At 35.5% G+C, this 26,007-nt stretch overlaps 1 pseudogene; it reads right to left on the bottom strand.

Annotated features, from left to right (window-relative positions):
- LOC138919743 (regulator of DNA class I crossover intermediates 1-like) overlaps window positions 1-26,007 on the bottom strand; it is a 72,475-nt pseudogene that overhangs the window by 19,792 nt on the left and 26,676 nt on the right.

The following is a 26,007-nucleotide window of genomic DNA, read 5'->3' as shown; positions in this document are numbered from 1 at the left end:
CAAGGATGCCCGCTGTCACCACTCTTATTTAACATAGTAGTGGAAGTCCTAGCCAGAGCAATCAGGCAAGAAAAAGAAATACAAGGGATCCACATTGGAAAAGAAGAAGGGAAACTGTCACTCTTTGCAGACGACATGATTTTATATCTAGAAAACCCTAAAGAGTCCACTAAAAAACTTTCAGAAATAATAAAGGAATATAGTCAAGTTGCGGGATATAAAATCAATGTACAAAACTCAGTTGCGTTTCTACACACTAACAACGAAGTAGCAAAAAGAGAAATTCAGAATACAATCCCATTTACAATTGCAACAAAAAGAATAAAATACCTATGAATAAACTTAACCAAAGAGGTGAAAGATCTCTACACCGAAAACTATAAAACGTTGAAAGAAATCGAAGAAGACACAAAGAAATGGAAAGATAGTCCGTGCTCTTGGATTGGAAGAATTAACATCGTTAAAATGTCCATACTTCCTAAAGCAATCTATAGATTCAACACAATCCCTATCAAAGTTCCAACAACATTTTTTACAAAAATAGAACAAAGAATCCTACAAGTTATATGGAACAACAAAAGACCCCGAATAGCCACAGGATTCCTGAGAAAAAAGAACAAAGCTGGAGGTATCACACTCCCTGATTTCAAATTGTACTACAAAGCCATAGTAACCAAAACAGCATGGTACTGGCACAAAAACAGACACACAGATCAATGGAACAAAATTGAGAGCCCAGAAGTAAACCCACACGTTTATGGACAGCTAATATTCGACAAGGGAGCCAAGAGCATACGATGGAGAAAGGAGAGTCTCTTCAATAAATGGTGTTGGGAAAACTGGACAGCCACATGCAAAAGAATGAAAGTACACCATTCCCTTACACCATGCACAAAAATCAACTCAAAATGGATTAAAGACTTGAATGTAAGACCCGAAACCATGAGACTTCTAGAAGAAAACATAGGCAGTATGCTCTATGACATTGGTCTGAGCAGCATATTTTCAAGTCCCATGTCTGACCAGGCAAGGGAAACAAAAGAAAAAATGAACAAATGGGAGTACATCAAACTAAAAACCTTCTGCACAGCAAAGGAAACCATCAACAAAACGAAAAGAGAACCTAACAATTGGGAGAAGCTATTTGCAAACCATATATCAAATAAGGGGTTAATATCCAAAATATACAAAGATCTTATATAGATCAACAACAAAAAAACCAACAATCCAATTAGAAAATGGGCAAAAGATCTGAAGAGAGATTTCTCCAAAGATATCCAGATGGCCAACAGGCATATGAAAAGATGCTCAACATCATTAGCTATCAGGGAAATGCAAATCAAAAGTACAATGAGGTATCACCTCACTCCGGTCAGAATGGCCATAAATAACAACACAGGAAACAACGAATGTTGGAAAGGGTGTGGAGAGAAGGGAACCCTTGTTCACTGCTGGTGGCAGTGCAAGCTGGTGCAGCCACTATGGAAAGCAGGATGGAGTATCCTCAGAAAATTAAGGATAGATCTACCATACGATCCAGCTATTCCACTGCTGGGTATTTATCCAAAGAACTTGAAAACACAAAGGCATAAAGATCCTTGCACCCCCATGTTCATTGCGGCATTATATACAATAGCCAAGACTTGGAAGCCACCTAGGTGCCCATCAAGGGACGAATGGATAAAGAAGATGTGGTATTTATACACGATGGACTACTACTCAGCCATAAGAAATGACGAAATCCGGCCATTTGTGACAATATGGATGGACCTTGAGGGTATTATGCTGAGTGAAATAAGTCAGAGGGAGAAAGTCAAATACCATATGATCTCACTCATAAGTAGAAGATTAAAAACGACAAAAAGAAAAAAAAAAACACATAGCATTGGAGATTGGACTGGTGGTTACCACTGGGGGAGGCAGGAGGGCAAAAGGGGTGATTAGGCTCACATGGGAGAGGATGCACTATAATTAGTGTTCGGGTGGTGAACATGATGTAATGTACACAGAATTCGAAATATGATGTACATCCGAAAAAAATAAAAATTTAAAGAAATAAAGAAATAAATGCATCTAGATTGGTTTTTCTCAAATAAACACATTATAGTTTCTGAAAAGGCAATAATTTTATTTCTAGACCTAAACTATAATTTCCCCAGAGTAAGAAAAGTAGCCTAAAAAGAAATTTTTCAATAAAAGCTAACCTTAAATGAAAGTACACTGCAAATACTAAAATATGACATGAATTATCAACTGACTTAATTGGAAAGATAATGTAAAATGTACTTTACCTCACCAAGTCCAAAGTTCCACGACTGCTTAGAAGGCAATTCTTTCAAAGGGATGTTACCCCTAGGGTCACAAATAAGACAGTATTAAAGTTTGATTTATTCTCTCTGAAAATTATTGTTCTAAATTATGGTTCCCAAAGTTGGCTACAGATCAGAATTATAAGGAAAGCTTTTTAAAAAATACATAAGCTCCATCCTAACGGTGTGGGTCAAACTTGGTATTTTGTATTTTAAAATCACCCCCTTGAGTGATTCAGTTCTGCACCCAGCTTTGAGAACCATGTTCTAAAATCACTTTCATAAAGTACATTTTAAAATTCAAGGTCTAACATGCTAGTTTTCATTCATAAGTTTCTGAATACCTGGAAGTTTGACAGCAAAGAACCTAATTTTTTTACTTTATTAAATAAGTTGTGAATGTTTTATTTGTTGTGCCAATCCCATAAAAATGGCATATAGGTATTCTTTTTACAAATAGATATTTTAAATATTTCCATAAGAAAGTACTTCTAAAATAAAAACCTATTCTAATTCATGATTGTTAATTACCAAGATTTGACTAAACCACAATTATTACCAAGAAAGTTAGGACTATTCCGAAACTACAAGTTTTCTTTAATTAAGTATACCTGCAGTCCCATAAACTCTTGATATGTTTGCTTATGCCATTAGCATCTGAATTCTATTACTCCCTTGTTCTGATTCTATACTAACCAAGCCACCTTCCCACGGAGAGCTGCCAAAAATTAGAAAACATGCTTATCATGCCAGTAAACATTCCTATATAAGTAACCCTTCTATTTCTTACTGTAAATTAATAAATTGACATTCTGGTGAGTGTGTAAGTTTCTTGAACACATAAGTCAGTTTTCTCAAATCTAATTAACACTAAGATTCAGATAAGATGACGGCTTTGTGCTGGCAAATACGAGCACCATACTCTCAACTAGGGTGATATTACTAAGATTCTGACAACTGGTAAGCCTTTGTAGAGGCCAGTCTGCCCACTCTGAGACAGCAACACCCCTACCTCACATTGCATCAATTCAACCCTTCAATATGCATTATACTAGATGCTGAATTGCATTCCCCAGATTTACCTAAAAACTTACAAACGGTTCACTGGATATATCTGGATTGTCTTCTGTGGTGCCTTCTCTTGGTAATCACTTTCAAATTTTCCTTTAAAAATAAAAGTATGCATTGAACTAAAAATCTAGCACAGACTAGTTCTTTTTTTTAAATTGGAAGCTTATTAGCATGACCCATATGGAACGAAATCACTGGTCCACACAATGTCACATAATACAATGTCACCCTATTTTCAATTTTATACTCCTCCAAATACACACACACACACACACACACATATCTATATTATATATAAATACGTACTAAAAACAAAAAGACCAATAGATTATTACCCTTCTCGTGTATAACACCAACCTTTTTTTTCAGAGCTGGCTGGGAAACTATCCTTCTCAAAAGATGTACTGAGATTATTTTTTTCATAATCGTTATACTCTTTCTGATAGTTCTTGTTTGACTGACGCTTTTCTGGGTAACTTGTTTTATTAAAAGTAGAATTACTAAAAGTCAACTCTGGATTTGTAAAAATACTTCTAATGCATCTCTCAGTGGAATGGTTTGTATCAGAACTAGTGACTGCACAAATATCTCCCATACTGTCAAAACCACACTCGTCAAAGGTTTTCTTTATACTCCACTGATCTATGTTTAATAAATTGATCACATTTTCACTAATAAAAGAGTCACAATTCTCTGACAGAAGGCTGGGTGTTGGCTGGTTCGCATCTTCAAGAAAATTTGAAACCTCTTTCCTATTTTCTTCCAAAATATGTTGTACTGACTGTTTTTCAATAATGAAGTCTAACTGTCTTCTCTCATCCATGGTTCCACAATCTTCACCTGTAACTATATCAGGTCTTTCAGTAAGGAAATTCCGATTTCCTGGACTTTGAGATAAATAAAAACATATTTAACAAGAAAAGCATAGAAAATTTTCATTTAGAAACTTAAAGTTAAATTCTTAGAGAACATACTGAGTAGCTACTAACATTTACCTGGACTATGTTTTCAGTTTTTTATTTGAATAAATAATATTGTTTTGGGTGGAAATTTGTCTAATGTGCCTCAGTGAGTATGAAAATAATCTACACTTAGTTTTGTATTTCAACACAAAAAAATGTGTTGAAATGAAGTATGATGTGGTTCAATTCACTGTTATATTAACAAAATATGACCGACCTATATCATGTCTTCTGTAATAAGGTCTAGTGAATACCCTAGACAACCACTGCATGTAACTGCTGCTCTGATGAATCAGAGAAAGATATTTTGAACACACTGCAGGCAAAAATTATCCCCAGTGTTAAAACATCAAATCAGAGTTATCAGAACACTATAACAGATATCTCTCAACCTAACAAGGATATAAAAACAACTCTGAAGTTCCCAAGGGAGAGCAATACAGATACAAATGCATATATATGTAATAAAGCCAAGAGATAAGATGAATTAGATGAAAAGGTTAGCCTAGATAACTCATAAGTTCCCTTCTAATGTATAAATCATAACTCTAAGTTATGTCCAACTTGTATAAAAGAATCAAAGCTATTATACAAAATAATTAAAAATCAAGATATTCTGGGGCTGGCCCTGTGGCAGAGAGGTTAAGTTCACACGTTCCACTTCGGAAGCCCAGGGTTTCACCAGTTCAGATCCTGGGTGCGGACCTAGCACACTGCTCATTAAGCCATGCTGACATGGCGTCCCATATAGCAGAAGCAGAAGGACCTAAAACCAGAATATACAACTATGTACTGGGGGATTTTGGGGGTAAGAAGAAAAACAGAAATAAATAAAGATTGGCAACAGATGTTAGCTCAGGTGCCAATCTAACAAAAAAAAATCAAGATACTCTGGATTTTGTTGCCATTGACTATCCACAAATTTACTGAGGGGTGGGCTGTTCCAGAGATTGGAGGTACCAAAGAAATTTAGAAAAGAAACATAGACCGCTAAAACTGATTGATTTCCAATTTTATTTTTTAAGTTATTCATTAAACATCTAATGAGCAGGTCCACCTGCCGTGTTCCGGGCACTATGCCACGTATTGGGGACAGAGAGAGAAAAGAATTCAGTTTGGCATTAAAGAGAGAGAGAGATTTTGTCCAGGAATGTTCATAGACCGTGATCCTACACTGTTTCTCAATACGGGTCTTAGTGGTGTTTTGAGCAGAATAATGTTATTCTGTGATATCAAAGGCATAACCTATAGCACGCAATAATATACACCATTCACACCAGAGAAATTGTATTACTTTAAATGAGAAAATAAATGTAAAAGCACTTCATAAATTAGAAAGCACACTACAAATGTAAATAATCATTTTTAAACAGCATTTTAAGCATTCTGACTCAGAAGAATCACTCACTGAGAGATCTGGAGAACAGAGAAATGTATAATGCACAGTTATTGCTCACAAGAAATAGTCCGGAAGGGGAAAGAAAAACTAGAAAGTGATAAGTGCTATTCTACAGTGTTACGACAGTAAATAAAAGAAATGCTTTTACTTGAGAAAAATCAAGTTGGTGGCATTTGAGTTGGGGACTGAATGTTGGGAAGGATTGCTACTTGTAAAGATGACAGAGAGAAATGATGCTAAAAATATAAAAGCCTTACTAAGATAAATCGATCCAACTTCTTTAACACTTTTTCCTATAGATAAAAGTTCATTCATTTACGGACTACAATATGGATAAATTCATTATCTAAATAAGCCTTTTATGTGCATTAAATAGATATTTAATGTATGCCTGCCATGTGGTAGGGAGATAATACAGCTTATATTCTAGTGAAGGAAGATAATAACAAATAAATAAGATAACTAACCATTAATAAGTACAATGGATAAAAGAAATAAACAAATAAAAAAGATAATTACAGCAGCTTTATAGGTGCTACAAGATCAGACGATGGAACAACTTGTGTTGGAGGTCCTTTTCAGATAGCTGGTCAGGAAAGTTCCTAGCAAAGAAGTGATAAATAAGCTAAAGATACAGAATGATTAGACATATAAAGAGAGGAGTATGCATACTGCAGGGGGATGGAATAAACACAAATACAAGATTTGCAGCACATGTGAGAAACAAAAAGAAGAGGAGGAAAGCTAGAATAGAATCAGTGAAAGAAAACTTACGGCCTAAGGCTTAAAAGGTACAAAAGGGCCCAGATCATGTAGAGCTTTATTTTGGAAAAAAGCAATAAGAAATATTGAAAATTGCTGAGTACAAAAGTAAAACTCTCTTGCTTTTTGCCTTAAAAAATATCAGTCTGACTGCTGGGTGAATGCGAATATCCCGATTTCCATCTGGCCAAAATGAAGTTAGAGAAACAAGATTTAGCCTCATTGACTGACAGAATCATAAAACTGGACAAACTGTATGAGACAATGGCTTTCAGACTTGGGCCATTGGATAGAATAGGATAACGATCCCTGACAGAGAGAAAACAAGTAAGGTGAATTCTATGACTGCTCCTAGCTTATTGCTTGGAGAGAGTATCCAAGCCACAGAACAGAGAGGGGAAATCCAGTTGGAGCCCACAGATTCCCTTTGTTGAGGAAAGAGCACTGGAAGGTCAGGAAGACTGCAGAGAACAGAGTATGCAGGGCAGAGTACCATGAAGGAGAGTGCTTCAAAGAGAGAGGGCTCCAGAGATCTACAGAAAGTTCTCAAATCTTCAGCTAAGTACTGATCAGCACATGCGTATGAAGTAATTACCCAAGGCTGGGAAAAGCAACACCCAAGATGAGAAGATTGAACAATTCCAGGAACTCAAACAGAAATGGGAAAATTTTGTGTTTCCACCAGTTAGAGTGGAAAACCTCTTAATTCAAAGGAAATCTAAGAATACAAGAAGGATATTGCCTTAGCAGGGGGCAAAATTAGCCACAGAGTGAAGGTGTATCTGGTCCTGTTTAACAAAGTTTAAAGCAAGCCTTAATAAGATCATACTATTTCCAAGCAACTAAAATCCCAGAAAAACTTTAGGAAAATTTATAGGAATACAAAAATTTCCAGACCAAAAAGATGAAATTCATAATGTATACAATCTAAAAAAAAATTATCAGGAATGCAAAAAAGTAGAAAGTTACAACCCATAATGAAGAGAAAAATCAATTATTAGAAATAGACCAAGAAATGACACAAATGATAGAATTCGTAGACAAGGACATTAAAAGAGTTATCAGAACTATATTCCCTACGTCCAAAAAGATAGATGAAAGACTGAGGATGTTGAATAGAAACATGGAAGATATAAAGAAGAGTCAAAACAAACTTCTAGAGATAAAAAATATACTGAATAGATTTACACAGAGATTAGACACCAAAGAAGATACAACTAGAGAATCTGAAGAAAAAGCAATATAATCTATATAAAATGAAACAATGAGAGAAAAAAAGATGAAGATAAATAAACAGAGCATCAATAAACTGTGACACAACTTCAAATGGACTAACTTACATGTTATTAAGGTCCCCAAAGAAGAGAGGAGAGGAATAAAAAATATCCAAAAAATCAATGGCTGAATTTTCCACATTCGATAAAAACTAAGTTCACAGATCCAAGATGCTCAATGCAGCTCAAAGACAAGAAATAAAAAGAAAAGGAACATCCTAATCAATGGATAGAAATCTATGATAGAAAATCCACCATGGAGAATCTATGATAGAAAAATCTTAGAAACAGAGAAAAATTATATATTAGATATATAGATATTAAGATAAGAATGACAGCAACTTCTAGTAGGAAACAATGCAAAAGATACCTTTCAAAAAGAAAAGAATAAAAACTTACAAATACACAGAAGCTGAAAGAATTAATTACTAGCAGCCCCACACTATAAGAAATGTTAACAAAAGTCTTTCAAGGAAAATATCACCACACGGAAATCTAGATCTACACAAAATAACAAAGACCACCAAAAATGATAAATTTGTGCTTAAGTATAAAAAACATATTTTCTTAATTTTTAACTCTCTTTAAAGCAAAAGGAACAATAATATATTTTTGGATTTATAACATTTATATAAGTGAATGTATGAATACAACACCACAAAGGCCAGAGGGGAGAAACGGAAGCATACCATTACAGGGTTCTTACACAATACTTGAAGTAGTATAACACAACTAGAATATAGTCTGTCATAAATTAAAATATATACAATAAATTCTAAAGAAACCACTGAAAAACAAAACAGAGTTATAGATAACAAGCCAACAAAAGGATAAAGTAAGTCATAAAAAAGACTAAAATCAAATAAAGGCAGAAAAGAGGGAAAGGGAACAAAGATTATATGGGAGAAATAAAAAATAAATAGCAAGAGAACAGACAAATCCAATCATATATCAATTGTTGCACTAAATGTAAACTATATTCATAACCATAATACAAGTCTCAATAAATTTGAAAGGATTCAAATCACACAAAGGATGTTCCCTGTCCACAATGGAATTAATTTAGAAAGATAACAGAAAAGTCTTTAGGAACCAAATAACAAATTTCTAAATATCTCATGGAGTGAAGAAGAAATCAAAAGGAAAACTAGAAAGTTTTTTAACTGAATGAAAATAAAACAAAACATATCAAAATTTGTAGGATGCAGCAAAGCAGCAGTTATGGAAAATTTACAGCACTAAACACGTGCATTAGAAAAGAAAAATAGTCTCAAGTCAATGACCTCAGCTTTCACCTTAAGAAATCAGGAAAAAAGGAGTAAATTAAATCCAAAGTAAACAGACAAAAGGAAATAAAGATAAGAGCAGAATTCAATGAAATAAAAACAAAAGAAATACGTGACACTGAAAGATGATTCTGTGAGAAAATAAATAAAATTGGCAAGTCTCTAATCAGAATAATCACTGGGAAAAAGGGGAGAAGAAACAACTTACCCATATTAGTAATGGGAGAAAAGACATCACTACAGAAGTTAAAGATTTCATACGCATAATAAGGAGATATTATGAATAACTTTAAGTCAATAAATTTTACAACATAGATAAAATCGATACATTTTTTGTATGACACAAACTACCAAAGCTCACTAAAAAAATAATAATCCAACTAGCCTTCTATCTAGTAAAAAATGGAAATTATAGTAAAAAAAAAAAACCTTCTCACAAAAAGAACTTCATACCAACTGACTTCACTGATGAACTCTACCAGACATTTAAGGAAGAAATGTACCAATCCTACACAAACTCTTTCAGAAAATTACACAGGAGGGAATACTTCTCAACTCATTCCATGACACCAACATTAGGCTGATATCAAAACCAGACTAAGATATTACAAGATATTACTAGAAAGTAATCTCCCTCATGAAGACTAATGTAAAAATCCCTAACAAAATTTTGGCAAATCAAATCCAATGAATGCATAACAAGGTTAGCACATTGTGACCAAGCAGGGTTTATCTCAGGAATACAAGGTTGGTTTAACATTCAAAATTAATCAATTGTGGGGCCAGACTTCTGGAATGAGAGACTGAGAAACCTGGCAAATCTTGTGCCCTAAAAGCAGTAACAGAACCAGATAACACTCACCAAAAAAATCATCTCAAATATGGGGAGTGACCAATGGCATCCAATAAACTGTGAAGCAGTACTTCAAGAAAAACTACTCAACCTTAGTAGAACCAGTGGGAGCCTGTGGAGTTTTAGCCTTAGGCTGCCACCATCCCTCCACCCCCAACTCCATGGCTGGTAGCCTACCAAGGCTGAGCTTGTCTGGAGAGGGTCGGGAAGGTGGGAGACTCATGCCCAGGGAATTTGTCAAAAATAATCATGGTCTTGGTGGCAAACTATCAAAGAAGCCCAAAATTGCAGCTGCCTGAGGCTGAGATATTTGGAGCAAGCAAAAACCATCCAGAAATTTCATAGAGAGATCCAGAAAACAAAAAGGTACAAGAGGCTTTGATAAACTCCCAGACCCTCCTGGTGGTCTGGAAGGTTGCATACATGTGTAAGGCTGAGTGCAGACTCAGGAGAGACCAGAAAGAGCTACAGGTATCTACTCATCCCTGGCTGAGTGTAAGGTCTTGTGCAAGGGAGGAAGCCTTGTTAGCTGAAGGTACTTAAACACAACCTCCAACTAATCATTGGTTGGCCTCTAAGCACTGCTTAGAGGGAAATTTATACCTTTTAATGCCTGTATTAGGAGAGAAGAAATATATCAAATCAGTAAGTTAAGCTTGCACTTTAAGAAACTAAAAAAAGACAGGCAAACTAAGCCAAAAGCAAGCAGAAAAAGGAAATCATAAACATTAGGGCAGAGATCAATGGAATGAAAAACAGAAAAATAGAGAAAATTGATAAAACCCTAAACTTAGTTCTTTAAAAAGACCAATAAAATTAGCAAATCTTCAGCTACACTGACCAAGAAAAAAAGGAGAAAAGACACAGATGTAGAACTCAAAAAGGGACATCAACACCAACCTGACAGAAACTGAAAGGATTTCAAGGGAATACTATAAATCACCTTATGCTAACAAATCATACAACTTAGATGAAGCGGATTAATTCCTAGAAAAACACATATTACTACAACTGATTCAAGAAGAAATTAGAAAATCTGAATAGATCTTTACACAAGTAAAAAAAATTAGTAAAAAGCCTTCCCACTAAGAATAGCCCTGATGCAAAAACATCTAAAGAATCCACAAATTCTTCTATTAAATAGAGCAAACACTTTACACTTTATTATATGAGGCCAGTATTATCCTGATATGAAAGCCAGACAAAAAACATAAGAAGAAAAGAAAAATTCAGACCAATTTTCCTAATGAATATGGAGGCAAAAATCATAAACAAAATATTAGCAAACCAAATCCAGCATTACATGAAGAGGTTTATATATAATGACCAAGCAGCTTTTAACCCAGGAGTGCAAGGTAGTTTAATACTTCAAAAGACGGTAATATATTACATGTTAATAGAATAAAGGAAAAAACTAGATGATAATCTCAAGGGACACAGAAAGAGCATTTGACAAAATCCATGATAAAAACGTTCAATGAACTAGGAATAGAAGGGACTTTCCTCAACCTGATAAAGGGCACCTACAAAAAAACCTACAGCTAATATCATACTTAATAGTGAAGGCTAAATGCTTTTTCCCTAAGAGTGGGAAAAATGCAAGCATGTCCACTCTTGTCACTGCTATTCAACACTGTACTAGAGGTTGTAGTCACTCAGGCAAGAAAAACAAGTAAAAGGCAACCAGATTGAAAAAGGAGAGATAAAAACACCTTTATTTATAGACAACGTAATCCAGTATGGTGAAACTCCTAAAGAATCCACAAAAATACTACTAGAACTAATAATGATCTCAGCAAAGTTGAAGGATACAAGATCAATATACAAAAATTAATTGTATTTCTATACACTAGCAATGAACAATCCAAAAATGAAATTAAGAAAATAATTCAATTCACAACAGCATAAAAAGAATAAGATACTTAGAAATAAATTTAACAAAAGCAGCACACTGCTTATATATTGAAAACTACAATACATCACTGAGGGGCCAGCCCAGTGGCCAAGTGGTTAAGTTCACACGCTCCACTTCAGCGGCCCAAGGTTTTGCCGGTTCGGATCCTGGACGCGGACATGGCACCACTCATCAGGCCACATTGAGGCAGTATCCCACATGCTACAAGTAGAAGGACCCACAACTAGAATATATAGCTGTGTACTGGGGGGATTTGCGGAGAAAAAGCAGGACAAAAAAAAAAAAGGATTGGCAACAGTTGTTAGCTCAGGTACCAATCTTTAAAAAAAAAAATCCATTACTCAGAGAAATTAAAGAAGATCAAACACAATGTAATATGGTTCAGCCATAAAAAAGGAAATCTTGCCATTTGTGACAACATAGATGAAGAGGGAGAACATTATGCTAAGTGAAATAAGTCAGACACAGAAAGACAAACACTATATGATTTCACCCATACATGGAATCTAAAACGTCACACTCAAAGCAGAGAATAGAATGGTGGTTGCCAGATGCTGGCGAGTAGGGGAAATGAGATATTAGTCAAAGGGTACAAACTTCCAGTTATAAGATGAGTAAGTTCTGGGGATCTAATGTACAAGATGATGACTATAGTTAATAATACTATATTGTATACTTGTAAATTGCATATTTGTTAATAGAGCAGATCTTAAGTGGTCTGATCACATACCCAAAAATGGTAACTATTTGAGGTGATGAATGTGTTAATTAGCTTGACTGTGGTAATCATTTCACAATGTATATGTATAGGAAATCATCATCTTGAACATCTTAAATATATACAATTTTTATTTGTCAATTATATCTCAATAAATCTGGAAAAATAAAACTCTTCAAACACACTGGAAGGTTCTCTCATGCCCCTCCAAGTCCACACCTCCCAACAGTAACCACCATTCTGAGTGCTATCACCATTCATTAATTCAGCCAGGTTCTGAACTCCACATAAATGGAATTACACAATGGTCCTCTTTTTGTGTTGAGATTCTTCCATGGAGATGCTTGTTACTGCATGTATCAGCAGTTTATTTTTTTTCATTTCTGTGTATTATTTCACTGCATGAATATTATATAATATTCTATTCTTTTGTGTGTGTGTGAGGGAGACTGGCCCTGAGCTAACATCTGTTGCCTATCTTCCTCTTTTTGCTTGAGGAAGATTGTCACTGAGCTAACCTCTATGTCAATCTTCCTCTATTTTATGTGGGATGCCACCACAGTGCGGCTTGACAAGTGGTGCTAGGTCTGCACCTGGGATCCAAACTTGCAAACCCTAGGCCACCGAAGTGGAGCATGCAAACTTAACCACTATGCCACCAGGCCAGCCCCATAATATTCTATTATTAATGGACATCTCGGTTAGTTCAAATTTGGGACCACTATGAATAAAGCTGTTACGACATTCAAAAAAAAATGAATAGGAGAAACATTTCATGTTCATGGATTGGAAAAATCACTATTGTTAAGATGGCAATTTTCCCCAAATTGATCTACAGATTCAATACAATCCCTATCAAAATCCAAGTAGGCTTTTTTTATTTCCAGAAACTGACAGGTTGATGCTAAAATTTACATGGAAATGCAAAGGACTAAGAAAAGCCAAAACATTTTCAAAAAAGAACAATAAACTGGAAGACTAATACAGCTCTCAATTTCAAAACATACAGTAAAGCTATAGCAATCAGGACAGTGTGGCACTGACATAAAGATAGACATAATTAACCGATGGAACAGAACTGAGATTCCTGGGGGAAAAGAAAAACAACTTACATTTTTGGTCAATCGATTTTCAACAAAGGTACCAAAGCAATTCAGTGGGGAAAAGATATTCTTTCCTTTCCACAAATGCAAATGGTGAATTTAGACCCTTACCTCACACAATACATAAGAGTTAACTCAAAACAGATCAGAGACCTAAATGTAAGATCTAAAACTACAAGACAGAAAAAAACATAGGAAAAAATCTTCATGGCCCTGGCTTAGTCAAAGACTTGTTAGCTATGACAACACACAAACAATTTCTAAATGAAAAAATTAATAAACTGTATCTCATCAAAATTAAAACCTTTTTTACTTCAAAAAGACACCACTAAGGAAAGGAAAAAGGTAAGCATTTCACCAAAGATACACAAATGGCTGATAAGCACATGAAAAGATGCCAACATCATTAGTCATTAGGGAAATGCAAAATTAAAACCAAAGTAAGATACTATTACATATTGATTAGAATGGCAGATATATTTAAAAGACTGACTTTACCAAGTGTTGTCAAAGGTATGCTGCAACTGGAACTCTCATACACTGCTGATGCGATGTAAAATGGTACAAATCACTTTAGAAAACAGTTTGTCAGTTTCTTAAAAATTTAATCATATACCTACCATATGACCCAGCCATTCCACTCGTAGATATTTCCCCAAGAGAAATGAAAGCATATGTCTAAACAAAGACTTCTATATGAACTTTCATAGCAGCTTTATTTGGAATAGCCAAAACTTGGAGAAAAAAGCCAAATGGTCATCAACAGATGAATAAACTGTGCTATGGCCATACAATGGAATACTACTCAGCAATAAAAAGGAATGAACCATTGATATACACAACCAACGACATAGATGAATCTCAAATTATGCTAGGTCAAAGAAGCTAGACCAAAACAAGGAAAACATACTGTATTAATGCAATTTATATAAAATTCTAGAAAATACAAACTAATCAACAGTGATAGAAAGCAGATCAGCAGTTGCCTTGGGATGGGAGTAAGGGATGTAAAGTAGCCAGAGGAAGGGATTACAAAGGTGCCCAAAGAAACTACTGGGGATGATGAATGGTCATTATTTTTGACATATGTCACAACTTACCAAAGTGCACATTTTAGATAAGTTCAGTTTATGGTATGTTGATTATACATTAATAAAGTGTGAAAAAAAAATAGACCTAAGGACAAAGAGGAAACAAAAAGAACTGTTATATGGCTATTACAATTCTAGGCAAGAGGCAGTGGTGGCTTAGACTGAAATGGAACCTGTAGAGATGGAGACATGAGTAGATAACTTTAAAGTTTATTAGAATACAGAATTGACAATACTTTGTGAAACAGATATTGGGAGTTGAAGGAAAGGAAGGAATCAGGTACAACTTTTTTTTAGCTTAAGCAACTGAGTGAATAGTGGTGCCATTTACTAAAACGAGGAAGACTGAGACAGAATTACAGAGTCAAAGTTTCTCATTATGATTACCAAGAGTGATTCAAACTGGTTTTACAAGTCTAATGTCTTTTAAAACAACAAACCAGAGTTTAAATACAGACACCTAGAAAATAAAAATGGGGCACTGATCAACTACCATAAATATGAAAAAAATATTATTATGTTTATGATAAAGAAAAAGAAAGTAGTAATTCATAAAACAGGGATTATAAAACAGATGCAAAGCACCTTGGCCCAAAATTTTTTTTAAAATAAATAAATGAAAGGTAGATATGTACATCAGAAAATCGTTACTTATAACTACTTTAATTAAATGCTACATTTTACTTACAGTGGTTTTTTTTCCTTAGAAGTTTTACTTAGGTCTGTTTACGTTTCTAACTAAAACTACTTCTGTCCAGTAAAATCAAATTAATAACTCAAAGAAAGCATGCTACAGGTTCTTTATTTCCTTCAACATCTTTGCTTACCTGTTTAATCTTTCAAATAATGTTCCAAATTGTGCTGTTTTATATGATGGACTGAAAGCATCTTGATTTTTGTTTAATTCGGAAATCACGGAATTAGAATAATTAACATTACTGAGCTGAAAAAAAAAAAGGAAGAACCCGCCAAAAGGGTAAATGTACATATATACAATTTAAATAATTTACCGTAAAACCTCATTTAAGTAGACATCTATAGTTTAAAAATGTATTTTTTAGTCTAAAAGAAAGAGTGTCCTTATTGAAAACAAAATAAATACTGTTCTAATAATGAAAGCAGTGTCAGTATTTGAATGACTGCTAAAATAACAGGGTTGATCTATGGTGAGCTAACCATTTTCTCAGAGGTAAAAAAAGATTAAAAAAAAAAAGACCCGGAACACCAAGATCTTGAGTAAATAAAAGTTAAATATCGCTGACAGAAAATAATGATTTCTCCCAAGGAAACAACTGTACTTATCTCAGTTCCTCCATTTACTAAGTAATTTTAGACTGCTACTTTAATCTTTTGTTTAAAAAAAGATTTTATCTTTCTTCTTTCTCTCCAAAACCTCCCGGTACATAGTTGTGTATTTTTAGTTGTGGGTCCTTCTAGTTGTGGCATGTGGGACACCGACTTAGCATGGCCTGACGAGCTGTGCCATGTCCACGTCCAGGATTCGAACCGGCAAAACCCTGGGCCGCCGTAGTGGAGCGCGTGAACTTAACCACTCGGCCACAGGGCCAGCCTCTGCTACTTTAATCTTTCTGAATATCGCTACCACTGAGTGCAAAACGGGGAAAGTATGGACAGACTCTTGTGAAAAGCAGATGTGATAACCCATTTGTTAATGAGGAAGGTACCATATAAAGATATTATAATGGCCCAACACTAATCTATCCAGCAATAATAATTCATATCTGTAGTATATTTTATGTATAAGCCATGAAACACAGAAACGAGACGTCCAAAGACAAGCAATGACAGAAAGAGTCAGAAAAAAAAAAGCGTGCAGGCAAAAAGAGATACTAAAAGTCTTTTTTTAAAAAAACGTCTAAAATCAACAAAAGCTGAAAATAAAGTCTGATAACACATCTCATCTCAGCCTCAGAGAGACAGTGTCAATGGTGCAGGGACAATGTCATCCCTTGAAGCGAGAAACACACAAACAAATCCAAACAGAAGAGAATATTATATATTGGCTCAATCTACTTCTCCAGGGACTAGTAAGCCCCAGACCACTTTTTATTCTAACCTGTTTTTCAACTCATTTTCTTATGTAAGTTATAGTCTCATTTTAATTTTCCTGAAATCTCTCCAAATATATATCCAAATAAATAAATTCCCTAATACTTCACAATGTGACACCACACCTTACCAGGGACGTTAGCTTCTCTTTTCTCTCTTCTGCCATATGAAGTACAACATTATTTACCCCTTTGGAGATAATCACTAACCTGCAGTCTCTAAGTAGAAGATTATTCAAGTATAGATTACACAGGGTCTCATTCTCTATCCTATAAACTATTTAACAAAGCAAGGATGAGTTAAAGCTGATGTAGGATGCAAGTTTTAGTCTTATAAAATACAAATGGAATGGGTAACTGAATGTTTTTCATTGCATCACTCGAAAATTATTGGGGGGCCAGCCCAGTGGCATAGTGGTTAAGTTCCCACACTATGCTTCGGCGGCCCAGGGTTCACTGGTTCAGATCCTGGGCACAGACCTACATACCACTCAACAAACCATGCTGTGGCAGCAACCCATATACAAAATGGAGGAAGAGGGCCACAGGTGTTAGCTCAGCAACAATACTCCTCAAACAAAAAGAGGAAGACTGGCAACAGATGTTGGCTCAGGGCCAATCTTCCTCACCAAAGCAACAACAAAAAATTATTGGGTCCTTAAATTAATAAGCCTAGCACAATACTTCATTTTCCCTTCTCTGAAAAGCAGAAAACATACTTCAATAAAATTGAATATCATTACATATTGTATATAACTATAATACTGTAATATATAACTACAATTTATAAATTATCATAAATTTGCTAATTATAAATTAATTTAGAAATAGTACACAAATATGACATAAAACCACCTCATGCTAAAAATGGGAGAGATTCAAAACTAAATATTCTTGTTAACCTTGTTAACAAGATAGAGCGTTTACATAACCATTTTACTCACTACCATTATATATTAGTATAGTAACCTTTAATAATTTTATATTTTTTAACTCTATGTAAACTTAGTAAAAGATCATTTCTTGGTATGTTCTATGGCGTATATATTTCAAACTTTAAAAATTTGGATGTTTTTATAATTTTAACTATAGAGACTACAAGGATTGAACATTTTAGCACTAAATATCTCTATCTATATACATATATGTGCATAGTCTTGGATGGAAGTGCATATAACCAGCTATCTTTCAAGTCATAGAAAGAATCAAGCCATCACAACTTATACTTTAACAGATTACTCTGACATCACTGAGATTATGTACTGCTATTCACAGGATCCTTTCCATATCATGTATACTGGGCCATCATGACATCACCAACTACTCCTTTACTGTGATTACAATCAAGTATTACATAACACATTGAACTATGGTCAATTTTACTATCAATAATTTTATAAAAAGATGATGATTTCAAAGACTTTTAAAGAACATTCCAGTTTTGGGATTCATAATCTTCTACAGCCCAGAGAATTAAGTTTTTGACCTAAGAAGAATTATCATACTTAATTTCTCTCCTAATTTGGCTATATCTATAGCAAACCACAACTAATATTTTTTCAATCCATAAAAAGAAAAAAAGAGCATATCACAAAAATATAAAATGCTAAGAACTAGTGATTGAAAGGGACCTGTTCACAAACAACCAACCCACTAACTGGGAAAAAATATTGGCAAGTCATATATCTGACAAAGGCTTAATATCCATAATATATAAAGAACTCACACAACTCAACAACAAAAAAAATCAAACAACCCGATCAAAAAATGGGCAGGAGACATGAACAGACATTTCTCCAAAGAAGAAATACGGATGGCCAAATAGACACATGAAAAGAAGTTCCTCATCGCTGATCATCAGGGAAATGCAAATCAAAACTACACTAAGCTATCACCTTACACCCATTAGAATGACACAAGTAACTAAAACAAATAGTAACAAATGTTGGAGAGGTTGTGGAGAAAAAGGAACCCTCATACACTGCTGGTGGGAATGCAAACTGGTGCAGCCACTATGGAAAACAGTACGGATATTCCTCAAAAAATTAAAAATAGAAACACCTTATGACTCAGCCATCCCACTACTGGGTATCTATCCAAAGAGCTTGAAGTCAGCAATTCCAAAAGTCCCATGCACCCCAGTGTCCACTGCAGCATTATTTACAATAGCCAAGATGGGGAAGCAACCTAAGTGCCCATCAACAGATGACTGGATAAAGAAGATGTGGTATATATATACAATGGAATACTACTCAGCCATAGAAAAGAACAAAATCGTCCCATTTGCAACAACATGGATGGACCTTGAGGGAATTATGTTAAGTGAAATAAGCCAGATAGAGGAGGACAATTTCTGTATGACTCCTCTCATATGAGGAATTTAAAAATGTAGACAAAGACAACAGATTAGTGGCTACCAGGGGAAAGATGGGGTGGGGGTTGGGCACAAAGGGTGAAGGGGTGCACCTACAACACAACTGACAAACAATAATGTACAAATGAAATTTCACAAGATTGTAACCTATCTAACTCAATAAAGACTTGTATTTAAAAAAAGAAAGGTACCTGTTCATTCTGCTTTTTTTTCATATGCAACTTTCTGAGGACTAGGCACTATTCTGGGAATAAAATCTTGTCCTGTAATATCTCTGTTAGAAGCTAATTCTGCTGACAAAGATGGTGGTGTGAAGCTGCAGTTTTCTATTCTGCTCAATTGAGGTTCGAACATTGTATATGAGTCCATGACTTGTGAGGACTACAGGAAAGAAGATACAATCATGTGATTTGCCAAAATATATAAACTAGAGACAAGGAAAGTTAAAATAAAAGTGAAAAAGGTCACGAGTTAGAGAAAAAGTCCCAAGTAAAGGCAAGTCATCAGTAACTGACAGTCCTTACTAAGACAAGAGAGGTTATCAACTAAGATTATACTTGAGCTCCTTTCCATCTGCCTTTCTCACCGATGGTCCCCTCTACCCTCAAGCTCCATACCTGCATGTCATCTCCTAATGACAGGAAATCTAAGTTTCATTTATCTACAATTCAGGTGAAAGATTTCCAAGAGATTTTAGTATCACTGCCATTATCTTTCTGACGTAGCTTAACTTTGGCTATTCAAAGGAAAGAATAATTAATAATATGGCATTGGACTTTCACATTTCAAGCTTTAATCACAATCTATGTGTTTTCTAATTGATTAAAGTCTTATTTGCTAAAAAATAATTATTTGAAATATACTTTGAAAGAAAAATAATCTTGGGATCAACATGAATATTGAAAATCACAATTTGATATAAAATAAAACAGTCGGGTCACCACGTTTGAAAACATGAATCGCTCAATGATCACATGAACCCAAAGGAGAACTCCCCAAATGAATTATCCTTTGCAGCTCTTCAGTGACAGGCAGAATCAAATGCTTTGCACACAAAGGCCTAGTCTACATTACCAGAACTCCAAAGGGTTTCTCATAAGCAATCGTTAAAATATTCTTAAGGTATAGGTTTCTTACATTAAAAACTTCTAAAAGAACAATTTTAAAGACTAAAAATTTTTTTAAAGGATAACTAATTTTCTCTGATTCTCAAAAAATTTATATCACTTGATGGTGAAACTGGCAGAAAGTGAGCCACTGATGATTAAGTAGCTAGGAATTAAAGTTTTTTTCCCTTTTGCAATTACTGATTATAGCTTTTAGCTGTTTAACCCACTCATTGTTAATTGTGCTGTTTAGGCAATATGCTGACTCCCGCTAGGCTCCTATAGGTAACATCTTCCTGGTGCCTGCATCACCATGGTAATGCGTGTGTGAGCTGTTTTTCAGGAATTGGAACTCCTTGTCCACTTCAGGCCAGTTGAGACCACCAACTCATCAACTGGGCCCACGGAGATGTCCGACAGGTGACTTGAAGAGGCTAAAAACTCTCCCCTCAGATCATGCTGATGTCGCCATTTTGTGAGCATGGGTCCTATGAAGAGGCATCGAGTCTGACTACGCTTGTGCAGCTCATCATTACCTCACCTCTCCTCACCTCCAGTCACCTCTCTCCACATGTCAGACCACGTTGACCCCGGCCCATATGTATCCCTGAGTCTCTGTTTTCGGGGAAGCAAATTTCAGGCTCATGAGCTCGCTTCCTCACATGGCTACCTTGTGAGTAAACCCTCTCTCTGCTGCTATCTCGTCATCTCAGTGTTTGGCTTTCTGGGCGGCGGGCAAAAATGAACCTGGTTGGGTAACAGTGGCATGTCACAATTGTTAAAATAACTTAAAAAAATTTTTGTTTAACTCTCACCTTAACTGGGCCAAGTTCTTCCTTGCTGCCTTGTCTTTGATAGTGTAAACTAATGAAAAGAAAATGTAACAGTTAAACACATAGGTGGCAATAAAATTGATTATCTTTTATAAATATTTAAAATTCATACTGTTCTATACAAATATGAAAACATATGGAACTCTTAAGTAAATCATTCCAGGGTTATAATATTACTGTGTTTTATAAAAATTATATTATTACTAGAGAGAGATTTTCATGATAAGGAAAGTCAAACTATGCATCCAAAAAACACTTAGCATGGATATTAGTTCATTGACAAAGGTCTTAATAGTTTAATAATACTGCTAACAGTCAAACAAACAAAAACTGGAGCTAGGATAATCCCTTTATACATTTTCCAATGAATAAAACAGAGTTGATAATGACTCTTTCAAATACCTAATAATATGTAACCTAGCTAAAACCTACTTGTTTTCCATATCATCAATGCAGAGGTTAGACGGGACAAGATGAGGCGACATTGGAAGTTCTAAATCATGTTTTCTCAGGGGCATTTTTATGTCTCTATTCATATTCACATGGATCGGTTTTCTCACAGTTTCTATAATGAAAAAGTTGCAATTAAAAATTAAGAATGAATAATAAAATCTTTTAAAAGCATTGGTTGATATACCATGGTCATTAAGTAAATGTACATCTTAGATATTTACTAAAACCACCTATATTCTATACATGATAGAAGACATTACAGTACTAGCAACTATCACAGATAATTCAAATCATCTTTTTCTTCATCATCTTACATTCTCCTCATGAAAGGGGCCCTACAAATTTTGCTTTATTTTTTGATTCCTTCAAAACTTCCCTAACCCCTAGACTGTATCAGTTGCTATATTACATATTCCCACAGCACTACATATGTTCTCTATTATAGCACCTACCATAGTTTACTGTACTTGATTAACTCTATCTCCCTCACTAGATTTTTAAACTTTAGATGCAGCAGCCTTGTCTCTCCTTATAGACGATATAACTATTTTGACCGCTTAGTACTTTTAATTATGATCCTTTTCCAGGAAATGCTTTTTACACATGCACAAACTACAGAGTTGTAGTGGAGAGCTTCTATCTTCTTATATAACCCTGCTTCCCTGGAAAAAACAATTGGTTTAGTGGCAACCACCTGCCACTCAATAATGGCATTACACCCTTCTGGTTATAAGTAATTGTTCCAGCGCTGAGACCTGACACCAGCAGAGCAAGGCAACCTCCTTCCAGCGGAATTAAAAAATTCAGAATCAGAGAAGCAGCTCTCAGTATTTCCCTGGTGGTGAAATTGGAGAGATGAGCAATGTTAGTTCATAGTGGGGTTTTTTTGGATTTTATTTTTCCTTTTTCTCCTGAAAGCCCCCTGGTACATAGCTTCTAGTTGTCAATGTTAGTTTTTTAATGTCACATTTTAAGCTTCATTGATGAAGACAGTCTGAGAGAATAAAACTAGTATCTGAAGTGAAAAAGAATCTTGGTAGTATTCAATTTCCTGACTCAAGCAGTCTCTGAGGCCCAGAGGCACCACTACCCTTCCTTTCAGTTAAGTGTCTTAGTCCGTTCAGGCTGCTGTAACGGACTACCGTAGACTGGGTGAACTATACAAAATAGAAATTTATTTCTCAGTTTGGAGGCTGGGCAGTCCAAGATCAAAGTGCTGGCAGATTCGCTGTCTGGTGAGGGCTCGCTTCCTGGTTCACAGACAGCTGTCTTCTCCCTGTGTCCTCACACAGTGGTAGAGGTGAGAGAACTCTCTGGGGTCTCTTTTACAAGGGCACTAATTCCATTCATCAGGGTCCACTCTCCTGACCCAATCACCTCCTAAAGGCCCAACCTCCTAATATCACATCAACATATGAATTTTGGGGGCACACAAACATTCAGTCCACAACATTAAGTAAGTAAATATATATTTTTCAAGTTTCTGTAATTTGCAGTCATGAGTCCTAACTAATAAAATCTTGCTTTGGTAGAGGAGGAAAAATCTTTTCTCTCTACCCTTCTAAATTATCAGCTGGGGGCCTGTAACAAAAGACAGATTAACAAGAGAAAAAGCATACAAATTTATTTAATATAAGTTTTATGTGGAAAACTTTGTAAGGAAATGAAGACCCAAAGTGGTTAAACCTGAGCATTTTTAAGCTAGGTTTGATGAAGAGCGGAAAGTCCTGGGGAAATGGGACAGGACAAAAAGGGGTATCAGCTAAGTGTAGTAAACTGAGGGAAACAGCAAGGTCTGTTCATTAGAGTCCTCTCGGTGTTCCCTCTGCGTTGGAGATAACAACGTTCCTTTTCTTGGGGTATAGCGAGGGCACCTCTCACATGAAAATCCTTCCTGCACATGCTGCTTCCTCAAATTCCTCAGCTCAAAATATTCAATATGCCAAGGTGCCTTATTTTTTGGTAGTGTGGGGGATCAGAATTGGCCACCCCAAAATGTGTCTCTTTGGCATGAGGATTATTTGGGGCTGATTACTTTTAAGAAACTGCAGACAGGCGAGAAGCTCTGAAAAGTAGAAGCTACCCTCTGTAAAACACATTTACATTTGTAAAGGGAAATCTCCATTTGTAAAGGTAACTCCCTCTCTGTACCAGGAAGAGGGGGGATGTCCTTATGTCCAGAAACTCCTATCAAGGCAGAAGGCAAGGACTTAAATCCGCATAATAACCTTTCTCTTGTTTACTGTCCTTTTCTGGTAATCTCCCATAACTGACTCCCTCCCACCCCCAACATGCTCCTTTGTCTTTAGCCAAAGACGGTATTTAAGATGACAACCTTAGCCAGTCTGGGAGTTAACCAGTTTTCCTGGATTTTTCCCATGATACATGTTACAAAGCTTTGTTTGATTTTCTCCTTTTATTCTGTCTCATGTCAATTTAATTCATAGCCCAGCCAGAAGAACCTACAAGAGATAGAGGAATTCTCTTCCTCCCCTACAGCAGCATGTCCTGCCCCTGTTATTTTCTGTTCTACATCCAGAATCCAATACAATACTTAGGGTAAGTACTCAAAAAACATATGTTCAATGTATGAATGAAAACAGAGTGAGGGAGAAAGGAAATATATAAAGTTAAATACATCACTGGACAGCCACATGTAAAAGAATTAAACTGGAACCCTATCTTACACCATACACAAAAGTCAACTCAAAATGGATTAAAGACTTAAATACAAGACCTGAAACCATAAAACTCCTAGAAGAAAACATAAGGAATAAGCTCCGTGACATCAGTCTTCATGATGATTTTCTGGATTTGACACCAAAAGTAAAAGGAATAAAAGCAAAAATAAACAACTGGTCCTACATCAAACCAAAAAGCTTCTGTATAGCAAAGGAAACCACCAACAAAATGAAAATGCAATCTAAAGAATGGGAGAAAATACCTGCAAATCATATTGTCTGACAAGGGATTAATATTCAAAATACATAAAGAGCTCATACAACTCAATATCAAAAAACAAGAATCGATTAAAAAATGAGCAGAGGACCCTCTGAACAGACATTTTTCCAAAGACGACATACAACTGAGCAACAGGTACATGAAAAGGTGTTCAACATCACTAATCCTCAGGGGAATGCATTCAAAACCACAATGAGACATCACCTCACACCTGTTAGAATGACTATCATCGAAAAGACAAGAGAGGGGGCTGACCACGTGGCCGAATAGTTGTTTGTGTGCTCCAGTTCAGTGGCCCAGGGTCCGCCAGTCCAGACCCTGTGCACAGAGCTATATACTGCTCATCTAGCCATGCTGTGGCAGCATCCAACATAGAAAAACTAGAATGACCTGCAACTAGGATATACAACTATGTACTGGGGCTTTGGGGAGAGAAAGAAAGAAAAAGAAGAAGATTGGCAACAGATATTAGCTGAGGGCCAATCTTCCTCACAAAAAGTAAAAAAAAAAAAAAGACAAGAGGTAAGAAGTGTTTGCAAGGATGTGGACAAAAGGGAACCCTTGTGCATGGTTGGTGGGAATGTAAATTGGGGCAAGCTCTATGGAGAACAATATAGAGGTTCCTCAAAAAATTAAAAATAGAACTATCATATGATTCAGCAATCTCACTTCTGGGTATATATCCAAATAAAATGAAAACAAGATCTCAAAGAGATATCTGCACTCCCAAGTTCACAGCAGCATAATTCACAGAGCCAAAATATGGAAACAACCTCAGCGTCCATCAATGGATGAATGGATAAAGATGGTGTGGTGTGTATATGTGTGTGTGTATATATACAATGGAATATTCCTGAGCCATGAGAAAGAATGAAATCCTGCCATGTGTGACAACATGGACGGAGCTAGAAGGCATTATGCTAAGTGAAATAAGCCAGACTGAGAAAGACAAATACTGCATGGTATCACTTACATGTGGAATCTAAAAAAAAAAAAAAAGTCAAACTCATAGAAACAGAGAATAGAAAAGTGGTTGACAGGATCTGGCGACTGGGGGATAGGGAAAGGTTGGGAAAAGGGTACTAACTTTCAGCAAAATGATGAATAAGATCCGAGGATCTAATGTAAGACATGGTGACAACAGCTGATAACACTATTACACAAATGAAGAAAAAGAACTAAATATAGCAAATATATTTACAACAGAAACTTTTATTCCTAAAGTTTATTAATAATGTATTTACTTCTACTAAAGTGTGACTACATTTACTTGTGACAACTGTCATCTGTGGAGAAACAAAAATAGCACAGAAAGGAAAAGAGGAGACACTAACAATACTGTGATCAATTTCAATCCCTTTTTATGAACTCAGTTCTTAAGCTCTCATTTTAGCACTTGTTTTAAAAATTAAATATCAGACACAAGTTTCCTTGAGAGAGAAAAAAATACTCTGATTAAACTTTTTAT

This window comes from Equus caballus, chromosome 21 (assembly GCF_041296265.1).
Source record: "Equus caballus isolate H_3958 breed thoroughbred chromosome 21, TB-T2T, whole genome shotgun sequence".
NCBI classification, from domain to species: domain Eukaryota; kingdom Metazoa; phylum Chordata; class Mammalia; order Perissodactyla; family Equidae; genus Equus; species Equus caballus.
This window is presented reverse-complemented; position numbering and strand designations above follow the sequence as displayed.